This window comes from Garra rufa, chromosome 7 (genome assembly GCF_049309525.1).
Source record: "Garra rufa chromosome 7, GarRuf1.0, whole genome shotgun sequence".
Classification (NCBI taxonomy): domain Eukaryota; kingdom Metazoa; phylum Chordata; class Actinopteri; order Cypriniformes; family Cyprinidae; genus Garra; species Garra rufa.
Genome location: NC_133367.1, coordinates 20,555,212 through 20,567,752, shown reverse-complemented (window position 1 = coordinate 20,567,752; position 12,541 = coordinate 20,555,212). Strand labels below are relative to the sequence as shown.

At 31.8% G+C, this 12,541-nt stretch overlaps 1 protein-coding gene across 1 annotated transcript in view; it reads right to left on the bottom strand.

The window, feature by feature from the left end:
• adarb1a (adenosine deaminase RNA specific B1a) overlaps positions 1–9,997 on the bottom strand; it is a 49,496-nt gene extending 39,499 nt beyond the window's left edge. Inside the window, exon 1 of the mRNA XM_073844157.1 lies at positions 9,835–9,997. The gene's annotated coding sequence lies outside the window, so the exon portion shown is untranslated. The remainder of the gene's footprint in view (positions 1–9,834) is intronic.
• Positions 9,998–12,541: the final 2,544 nt, after the last annotated feature.

Here is a 12,541-nt window from a genome sequence, read left to right as displayed (position 1 = left end):
GTTGACGAAAACAACACTGCGTTCCAGCAGATGACATAGGATGTAGGCCAGGGGTGGGCAAACTTTTTGACTCAAGGGCCACATCAAGTTTTCCACATTAAAGGGTGTAGTTCACTTTCAGAACAAAATTTAGAAATTAAGAAAGAAATTTTGTTTTTTGAGGAGAACATTTCAGGATTTCTCTCCATATAGTGGACTTCTATGGTGCCCCCGAGTTTGAACTTCCAAAATGCAGTAAACGATCCCAGCTGAGGAAGAAGGGTCTTATCTAGCGAAACGATTGGTTGTTTTTTAAAAACATTTGAAATGTATATACTTTTTAATCTCTACACAGAGTATACACAGAGCTGCTCAAGACGAGCATTTGAGGTTAAAAAGTATATAAATTGCAATTTTTTAAGAGAATAACTGATCGTTTTGCTAGATAAGACCCTTTTTCCTCGGCTGTGATCGTTTAGAGCCATTTGAAGCTGCATTTTGGAAATTCAAACTCGGGGCACCATAGAAGTCCATTATATGAAATCGTGAAATGTTTTCCTCAAAAAACATAATTTCCTTACGACTGAAGAAAGAAAGTCATGAACATCTTGGATGACAAGGGGGTGAGTACATTATCTGTACATTTTTGCTCTGAAAGTGAACTACTCCTTTAAGTGAGGGGCCGCAAAATTAGTTTATGACAAACAAAGTTTTTTATTTTTGTTTTAAATTCCAAATTGACACTCACTAATGCACTGTAGCAGTTCAATTCTTGTACCATCTCTTATTTTTTATGAGCACTTTATGACACAGATAAGTTGCATTATTGTACAAGTCGATTTATGTATAAGATTTTATCATTTTAATTTAGAAATAATGTGAAATAAACTAAACGTTTACAAACATTAGAAACATGTATCTATATTCCCTTCACTCCACAAAAAAATCCCATAAAATTAGCAGTGTTCAGAACAAAAATATAAGTAAAAAGCAAACACTAACTCACTGTAATCATTTTTCAAAAATGCCCAGCCTTTCTCATTCGTCACCAATCCTAATGTGCGTGATTTGCATTTGAGCTTGATTGCTTTATAAATCGCCTTGGAAATCGCAGCACGTTTCAGATGATAAAAACGCAATTTATAATCCAGAAAATACAGTATTGTATCCATTTTCATAAAAATGTGAAGAAGAAAGCATATCTGTGCAAGATAAAACGTCAAATTATTTCCATGTTTTCCCCACAAAATTACAGTGCCATGAGCAGGAGGATAACACTGGCATTTGTTCTCTTACTGGAAAGTCTACAGACACAAGTAACTTATTTATAATTCTGGCAGTTTTGTAGGGTGTATATTTTGACTTTTTATTTTGTATTTCCTGTGTACCTTGGACGCAGTGTCCATCAAATCTACACTAGGTGCCTATCTTTAGCGAAGCAGCACGGAGACCCGGGTTGAAATGAGTTCGCCAGCCACTGCCCGCGTTAGAGCGCAGCACCGGTATAAATTATGGTTATATACTGCACTACAGGCTACAGTGCCATCTATTGGATTTTTTTCTGATATTGCATCAAATTAGCCATTTTGGACCAACTGCCCCCCGTGTGGCTGAAAACGGCCATAGTTTTCCCACCTCTGCAGATTTGTAAAATTTTTTAAAAATCCCTCACGGGTCGCCACAGGACTGTTAGCGGGCCTCAGAAGGCCCACGGGCCATTGCTTGGACACCCCTGATGTAGGCGAACAAGGTGACAATTGCGGAAGTGTAGAGGAGAGAGCAAAACAAAACACCAGTCACGAATTAGAAGTACAAAACGAGGATTTGTAAAGAAAATTGTTAGAGGTAGGGATGCTCCGACTGATCGGCCGGCTGAATTGGCGGTGTGGAAATATTATAGCGCAGAAATTCTATATCAAAGAAATCTCACGTGCAGGAGCATTGTCTAAAACATTTAAAACCACTAACCTGATTCGGCACTCACGAATGAGCCACCGCGAGAAGTATAGAGAGAGAGAGATTGGGCTCATGAATTACCTCTCTGAGTCTGTGCGTCTCTCAAAACTGATTAGCAACAGCACCGTCTCTACTAAAAGTGAAACTTTAAGTTCATTTTCTTTAGGAACAGTGCCGTTGTTACCTCACTTGTGAGAAATGTCACATAGTTTTTAAGTTGTTAATCATCAAAGCAGTATGCTAACTGTATGTGTGTGCGTCTGTGAGGGAATGAGAGTGGGAGAAATAGAGTAAGTGCTTTCCGTAAAAACATAAAATCTAATTTTGTGGCTAAAACATGGAAAAATCTGTGGTTTTTATCCTATTGTTTACCGTATTTAGTTTGGCAAGTGTCATTGTGGGTTTTGGTTATTTTGCTGTTTTAGGCTGTAATGATCTTTAAAATAACTGAAATTATGTGGTGAAGTGATATGGATACATAATGCGGTTAAGAGCTGCCTGGAAGTACGTTCGGCGTGCACACTGGAAATAATTGCACACCTTAGGCATAAACCCACTTTTGAAGGCATATTAAAATGTTCAGTGTATGATGAGTGATTATTTATTACTCTGTTAAAACAATAGTTACATTACATATATTACATAGTTACTGTAAAAATGTATCAAAAAAAAAAAGCAAAAGCAACATCAACGCTTTATCTGAAAAAAAGATGAATGTTGATCAGAGATTACATATCAGTTATATAAAGCTCAAAGCTCATTATTCACCATGACAGGAAATCTGTACTCATGTCGGCTGCAAAAATCCTGATCGGAGCATCCCTACACTGTAAAAGGTTTTCACCAGTTTCAACTTAAAAACTTAAGTTTAGCAGCTGCCTCAAAATGTTAAGTTAAATCAACTCATTTTTATTGTAATAAGTTCAAATGATTTGTAGTTTTAAGCTGATTTAACTTAAAAATTTAAGGCAGCTGCTGAACTTTTTGTGCACGAAGAAAACAGAAGACTTTATTCAACTTTTACTTGTCCTCCGTGACACTTCCTGCAAGCGCGTTCAGTCAAACAACAACCCATCACCGGCTTAGATTTCACCGGCACAAGAACAAATAATGTATGAAACTATTTGTGAAAGTGATTACAGAGAATGTCTGAATACACTTACATTAAAATGCTACTTTTAAATGTCATATTTTTATTTCTAAAATGTTTGTTAAACAAGTTTAAATGTATGCAATCTTGTAAACTATGCTGTATTCACCCAAATAAATTCAATTTGACTTATATTTTTGTCCATGGGTGTTCTTGCTTAATAATAAATGATAATAATCATCTTTTGATTGCTACTGCTGCCTTTATAGTTCTGTGAGTGATTTTGAATTTAGCTGACTTCAATAAAACAACCCAGCATGTGCTCTGTCCAATATTTACCCAGTGTGTTGCCAAATAACCCAAGTTTGGGATATTTCTAACCCAGCATTTTTTTTGAGTGTAGGGTGGCTTGGGGATGAGTAAATCATAGGGTAATTTTCATTTTTGGGTGAGCCAATGAGATGTTTAAAATCATGGTTGACATCGCTTCAGGTTTGTTCGTTTGTTAAGATAAACACACTGCATTCTGGGATACAGTATTCAATGTAGGATGTTCTAGTTGCCAAATACACTTTTGGCAAATGCTGTATGCCATCCAGGTGTTCCATATATATACTACAATTAATTAAAAAACAATATGATTTGGATATGAAAACACACAATAAAGAACAATAACCACAGACTCACCAATAAGCTCACAGATTCCCGTATTTGAGAGCAGCAAACACATGGGTAGATATACTATTGTCAAACAGGTGGAGTGAACCAGGAAGAGGAAACCAACAACAGAGACAAAATATAGCTTTTCAAAATAAAAGACATGCATAAGCCGATGTTAAGATGTTGTAAAATTGTTAAGCATTTTAAAAGTCAAGAACAGTGGGTAGGTTCACTTCCGGACAAATAAATAATAAAGAAATAATTATAAAGAAATAATCTGTTATCATTTTATTCACTTATTTGAAGTTAAAATATAAATAATAATTGTTATATTAAATAATAAAAATGTTTACTGCAGTTTTTTACAGTGCCTCTTATTTCTTTGCAAAATAAAAAGCAGATTTTGCACAGGGTATGGTATTGCGCTCCTAATTTACTGAGTTGTTTTACACAAATGCGTCTTAAGCACTGATCTATATAAGGAAATCTAATAATATGATGTTCTCTATTATAGATCAGTGGGTTTAAGTGAAATTTGTGGTATGAAAATATCCTAATTCTTTATGATTGAATTTGATGTAAACCCGGCTTCTGCTCAGCAATTCAGTAAGATCATCTAACCAATGCCTCCTAAATGCAATTTCTCTTAAAGAGCTCTTATGAAAGATCAAGGTTTGGCAAAGTGCCTGATCTCAGGCTTATATGTGCTAAGAATGACCGGCAAACTATCAAAGCCACTTGCAGATCACTGCGCTTCACAACCAACCAAGATCTGATGAACATCTTGATATAAGGATTAAACACTGAAAGTCTAAACTTGAAAATGCTCTGATATATGTATTCTCATTGACTTAAATGTGTATTTTATTGTTTGCTTTCATTTTGTCAAACCAGGCTCAATTCCACATCTTTGCGCACCTTTTTTTACTTGCAGAATTCATACTCGCCCGGGCAAGTGGTTTCGATTGTTTTTCCTTAAACAAACTATGATTGGAATCCAAACAAAAAGAGCAAAGCCGCTTTCAGCATCAGCACAGAACAACGACAGAGATTTAGTTCAAATTATATTTGCATTGATCACAACTGGTGTCCTTAAACTAATTTGGATTATTATCTGGATTAACTCTATATGCTGTTATTTATATCAAATCTTTTGATTAGTAATATGCATTGCTGAGAGCTTCATTTAGACAACTTTAAAGGTGATTTTCTCAGATTCCACATTGTCAAATAGCTCTCGGCCAAATATTGTCCTATCCCAACAAACCATATATTACATGTAATTTTATATATGAAAATATATAAACATATATGTGTAATAAAACATTTTACAAAATAAAAATATTTAAAATATAAGACCGCATTTGTAATTTTTTATTCTAATTCTAATGCACAATAAATAATAATAAAAAAATATATATATATGATATATATTTTAGATTAGTAGTTACAATTTATTTATTTACAAAGATAAATTTTACATACACTTATATATATATATATATATATATATATATTTGTATATTATATATACTTACTTAAAATGGTGTAATTCATACATAAATATTTGTATTCATATTAAAATTATTTAAATACATTTAAACCATATTTATCTATCTGTTTATTTATTTATACAAAAGTTTATCTATTTATATATAAAGTATTTATTATAAATAAATATTTATTGTAAATAAAATATTTAGTTAGTTAGATCGTTAGTTAATGTGATTAAACAACCAAAAGTAAAACCAGACACAATTTTCACATTTTCATCGTGACACACATTATATATTTTTATGCAAAAATAGAATTTAAAATATATATATATTTTTTTTTTCCTATTTATGGATGCCACTTGCTAAATTATATCGTTGCATACTGCATACTTTAAAACAATGTCTGACTAAATGATTGTTTAAAAGAGATGCTCAACCTTTTTTTTTTTTTTTAATTGTGAATAAATAAATAAATAAAAAATAACTATAAATATTATTTAGTATTTTTTATTTGTAAATTTGTAATCATATATATATATATATAAAATAAAATTACAAAATAATACTAACAATACATTCTATGGGTCAAAATGCTCAATTTTTCTTTTATGTCAAAAATCATTAGGATATTAAGTTAAGATCATGTTACATGAAGATATTTTGTAAAATTTTCTACCGTAAGTATATCAAAACTTAATTTTTGGCTAGTAATAAGCACCACTAAGAACATTTGGATAACTTTAAAGGCGATTTTCTCAATATTTTGATTTTTTTGCAACCTCAGATTAGATTTATGGGTCAATGACGTGGCGTGTCAATTCTGGTGTCCAAAGCATATTCATAATATTAAAAATGTATACATTTTTAAATGCATTTCATTAAATGACTCAACTTTCCCCTCTTTAATTACTCTAGTGAGAACTCATTATAAATAATTAATCTTTAAGGAACTATTGAGCTCAAAAGTCCCAAAACGTCATTCCGGGTAACTGTCCCGGCTTAAAATCTGAGTACAAAAATACAATAAAAATGTAAATAATAAAAATAAAAATATTTAAAATCTACTTGGGCATAATTGTATTGATGTTTTAAACGATACCTGCAAATATGGTTATAATACTAAGTATAATTAAATTTTAATGACAGAAAGACTTTTGTCCCCAAATTGTGATTTCTGTAACGTCATTCCTGGATAACAGACACCAATGACCATTTTAGACCATAATGCATTGTGGTATGTCATGTGACATAATATTGTATCAAAAAGAAGACCCTGAAGGAGCACCAGAACAAGTGCAAAGGTGAGTAAGCGTCTCTTAAAATGATGATATTTTGACCTTTTCGGTCACTGATGCACTTTGTAGCAATATCATGTGTCCTTTTGGATAACACCGACAAATTATTTATAATGTTTTTATATAAAAAAACTATCTATTTGATCTAAAAGATTACCTTAAAGCGATGATGATGAGTTGTAGTTTTCCATAGGTGGTTAAATTAGTGCCTGATTATAAAGAAAAATATTCGTTTTGTCATTCCTGGATAACAACATGTCATTCTTGGATAACAAAAAAACTCTGTTAGCCAGGACATGTCATCCGTTATCCAGAATGACATAGGCATAACAATCTAGTTTTTAATTAACATTTGTAAACTTTTAGGTATAGTTATTATAGTTATATTATTAACATTAACATTATTTACATAATTGTATGTTTTTTTGCCGTATTTTTGCTGTCATTCATCTTGATTTCATATGATTCACATTTAATTATCATTGAATTGAACTTTTGTAATGTTAATGGTCAAATCATGAATAATGTAATCATTATTATTAATATATCCACATTTGGTAATACTTTATAATAACTACACGTTATTAATCATTATTTAAGCATCATTAAACAGTTAATTCATTAATAAATTTACGATTTAAAATGCAGCTATAAATTCATAATGCTTGATTTATAAGCCTACCTACAAGTATGAAATTAAAGTATGGAAATACAATTATTAAACACATTATAGATATGCTTTTAAATCAAGAATAAAGCATTTATAGCTGTATTTATAAACTGCTTATTATTGTCTTTTAATGCTTTATAAATGATGAATTAACTGTTTACTAATGTTTAACTAATGATTAATAGCGTGCCGTTATTATAAAGTGTTACCCATTTTAAAACTTTTGTATAGCTTCTGGTGTTTTAAGGTCAATTCTGTTCTTCCAGATGCCTCTGTCTAATAAAGAGAGGCAGAGACGGTTCAGAGCCAGAATAAACACAGATGCAGAAGCTAGGGCTGAGTATCTTGGAAAAAAGAGAGCAAGGTATTATGGTGATGATTCAGTGGAACAATAATGTGTCAGTAACAAGCAAACTTGAAATATTAAAGGAACACTCCACTTTTTTTGGAAATAGGCTCATTCTCCAACTCCCCCCGAGTTAATAAGTTGATTTTTACCGTTTTGAAATCCATTCAGCCGTTCTCCTGTTCTGGCGATATCACTTTTAGCATAGCTTAGCATAGATCATTGAATCCTATTTGACCAATAGCATTGCGTTCAAAAATGACCAACGAGTTTCGATATTTGTCCTATTTAAAACTTGACTCTTCTGTAGTTATATCGTGTACTAAGACCGGTGGAAATGCAAAGCTTCAATTTTCTAGGCTGATAAGATTAGGAACTACACTCCCATTCCGGCGTAATAGTCAAGGAAGTTTGCTGCCGTAATAAGGCTGTAGCAGGAGCAGTAATACCACGCAGCACATGTGCTAAACTAGCTGGGAACTCATTTCTGATAAAACTCTGCCTGCTTCGGCCATATTACGGCAGCAAACTTCCTTGACGATTACGCCGGAATGGAAGTGTAGTTCCTAATCTTATCAGCCTAGAAACTCGCAGCTTTGCATTTCCACCGATCTTAGTACAGAATATAACTACAGAAGAGTCAAGTTTTAAATACAACAAATATGGAAACTCGTTGGTCATTTTTGAACGCAATGCTATTGGTCAAATAGGATTCAATGATCTATGCTAAGCTATGCTAAAAGTGATATCGACAGAACAGGAGAACGGCTGAATGGATTTCAAAACGGTAAAAATCAACTTATTAACTCGGGGGGAGTTGGAGAATGAGCCTATTTCCAAAAAAAGTGGAGTGTTCCTTTAATCGAAATAGGTTCACACTCATTTTCAATAAGCCTAAATGTTTTAGTGGTGTAATGTGTTATTACACATTATACACTATACCCCTGGCCATTGTTTATGAAGCATTATAATTTTACAGATTTACTGTAATATTTAGAAAATACGATTGTAATGAAATTGGTGTGATTACAACCTGCATCTAATACTCATTATTATTATTATTGTGTGTAGCTACTACAAATCAAGACCAGTTCCCAAAAAGCCTGTTGTACTTTTTTTAAATCATTAAAAACTGTGAGTTTTGCAACTGTCAAGTGTATCTTACTTTGTTTCAAGTTTGAGTGTTGGAAAGAAAAATTATACTGATGATGGTTTTTATGGTAATCCTGAAAAATATTGCAGAATGTCATTCCGTCTAACAGTATGTCATTCCGGCTAACAATGACACGGGCAATTCATTTAACCCATATTTGTGTGTTAGATTACACAATTCAGTTTTTTGTTGAGTTAATGATAAAACAAGTCTTATTTACTTTATTGGAAAACATTTTTAAACATTTTCCAGTTGTTTTTTTTTATTTGGTTCTGAATTTTGAATTAGCAGCAGCCAAAAATGAGCCTGTGCCTATATGAAATCCCAAATTGATTATATTAATTGTGAATAAAATGTAGTTTTCTGAGCACTAATTGTTTGTTGAGCTCCAAATATGGAGATCAGTACATTTGTATATGCCAACAATGGTAGAAATGTAATTAATTTAAAAATTCATTACGTTACCCAGGAATGACATTTTCATGAGGAAAAAGATCTGATTCATCAAAAAAAATGGTTAATTACATTCTTGAAATGTGTAAATATCATTGCATTACATACACAACACTGTAATAAGTATAGAAAGTCCTAACATTTAAATTTTTTGCCAGTTTTATTTTTTTTCACATTTTAAATCCTTATCCGTCATTCACCCTTATACAAATAGCTGCATCTCGGCCAAATGCCCTATCCTAACAAACCATACATCAATGAAAGGCTTATTTATTCAGCTTTCAGATGATGTATAAATCTCAACTTCAAAAAATGGATCCTTCTAACTGGTTTTGTGGTCCAGGGTCACATATGTGTGAAAAAAGGCCAACTGCTAGTCCTCATGAGAGACAAAAGCAGTTGGGACAGATGCTCCTTTGACTTGGGCGTCCCAAAACTCATCAGTCATTAGTGGTCCACCGTACATTTGGTTGCAAGTCACTTTACACACAAAATATAATCAATTTATAACACAAAATATAATCAACCACATCAGTGTCTAACGTTAAGTGATATCTGAAGCTGCTGGTGGACCACTGGATGCTGAGCTTTAGCGTTAGATACCGGACCATTCATTAATATTCACCCGTATTTATTTGATACAGGGATCTTATAGTATGAATAAAACACACGATAATGTAAATTAAAACCATTGAATATATAATTGTATAAATGAATGAATGTGAATATTACTCACAGTATTATATAGCGATGCTGGGTTGAGATGAATCCCGGGCTGAGGTGAATCCTGAGGAACAAAAAGCGTCCGTTGAACAGCGCGAAATCAAAGGTAAATACCAAAATGTAGATAAACGCCTAACAGAATATGTTAGTAAGCTGGCTTGCGGGTTTTCTCGACAGCCGTTGATTTAACACGCGGAGCATCAGTGTGTATCACACCGCGAGTCATTTAATTATGCGCGTTTGCATCTGTGATACGAATACAGTGATGTAACGGAGTACTTACCGATGCGGACACCTGATTGGCCAGTGTGTGGGCGGGCTCTTCTATTCTCTGTCGTTTGATTGGTGTATCACAGCGTGACGGGCCAAATACAAACGTTGATTGGATAGAGAAAGGGTCGCAGGGTTTCATTTATACGCTAAACGTACAGAGGCGTAAAACTACTACCTGAATATTATAGATTATATATGTATAATGTGTAACATATTTTACTTTTATAGATGTGTGTACTTAAACCATTATAGATCTTTTAGTATCGATCACAGTTAAAGACACAGATGCCAGTTTTTTTTAGGTCAAGCTAACTCATTACCTACATATTTTATTGATAAAAAACATCTGTCTCTGTTCTCACTATCTATCTTCTTCTTTCTAAGATGGACGATTTTTCAGGATTTGTTTTTCTGTTACAATACTCTTTCTTTCTCTCCTTTTTTTTTTTTTTTTTTAGCTTTTTTTGCATTCTTATTCACAATATGTATTAAACATACTTAAAAATGACATAAGTAATACATAAATATTTGTAATTATATATATTGAATATTATTTGATTTTATTTCAATACATTTAAAGCGTATTTTTATATATATTTATTTATACAAATGTTTAGTTATTCATATATAAAATATTTATTTAGTTATTTAGTTAGTGTGCTTAAACAACCAAAAGTAGCACCAGGCACAATTTTCACATTTTCATCATAACACACATTATATGTTTTTATGCAAAATTTGACTTTTTTAGTATTTAACTTGCTAAAATAAATCACTGCATACTGCTAATGATCATCTAAAAGAGATTAATTAATTAATAACACATAATAACAATAAAAAGTATTATTATTTTATATTTAAATAAAAATATAAAATTTTTAGATAAACATTTTTATAATGCATAAATCTGAGACTGTTGACAAAGACTAATGAAATGATGAATGATTGTCTAAAAGAGATAGACAGACAGACAGATAGATAGATAGATAGATAGATAGATAGATAGATAGATAGTTGATAAAAACTAATTTAGTGATAAATGCTTGTTTAAAAGAGAAAAATAAATAAGTAAATAATTATTATTTTATATTTAATATTTTTAGTAAAAAATATTACATTTATAGATAAATGTTTATTGAGATATAATGCATAAATTTAAGACTGTTGATAAAGGCTAATGAAATTATGAATGATTGTCTAAAAGAGATAAATAATAATAATAATATTATTATTATTATTATTATATTTAATTAAAAATATAAATTTACTAACAAATAGATATTTTATTATTTTAATATACATTTTGTTTACAAAGATTAATGAAATGAATGATAGTTTAAAGGATATAAATAATTATTGTTATCGTCATTATATTGAAATAAAATATTACATTTATAGTTAACACACACAAAAAAATATATATTAATAACATTTACAGACAAATAAATATTTTTTATAATGCTTGCATTTGAGACTGCTGATAAAGACTAATGAACGGAGGCTTTTCGTGGTTCCTGACCCCGTGTGTGTGACTCACTCATATGAGGGGGGACTGGGGTGCGCCTGCGTCGCTTCTGGTTAAGCGTCCGACCCGCTGAAGGATGAAGAGGACTCGAGGAGGAATCAGAGCGCGGGCACGCGAGCAGCGGCCGCCTCCATATACTGACGCATATTGCTTTATATAACAGCAGAGTTTGAGTTCAGACACGCTGCAAGAATTTGAGACCAAAATGAAAATTAGGCTAAGCTTATTTTGTATGGCATTAGGACAAAAAAAAAATCTCTATAATATAGCATTTAACGTTATTGGTATAACCATAAAAATAGGACTAGCCTGTCATTCATAGCGAGAGAATTAAGAGGAAACCGTGTTTAGCTGCCACAAATAATGTCACGATTAAAAAAAAAAAGTCATTTTTCATGTTTATATTTGTCATTTCTTCCTTTTGGGTGTAAATTATTGCCCAGACATGTTCTTGGCAGATTTTGAGAAATTACTAATACAGTTCTTCAGTAATTCAAATTAACTAATGACTCATAATTCATTTTAATCTAGTTATAGGCTAGTACATTAAACAACACCTACCTTTTCTTGTTATACTTTTAATATATAATATGAAGCTTTTATGTGATACATGAACTTAAATGTGTAAGAATGAATAAATATTGTAACGAACACTGACCAGGTTCAAAAACTGATAGATTAGATAAGATTAGATAAAATAGATAGATAGATAGATAGATAGAACGATAGATAGATCACGTAACCGCTTTATTTTTGCAGTAACAGTGGGCGCGGCCATTTACAAATTTAAATGTCTACTTCCGGCCTCATTTGCGAACTGCAAATGTTAAACTTGTGTGTCTTACCATATTATTTTTTATGTTGTATCTTAATTATGAACACACCACTTTGTAGTGCAAACAGTTTTACTGTTTACTGAACT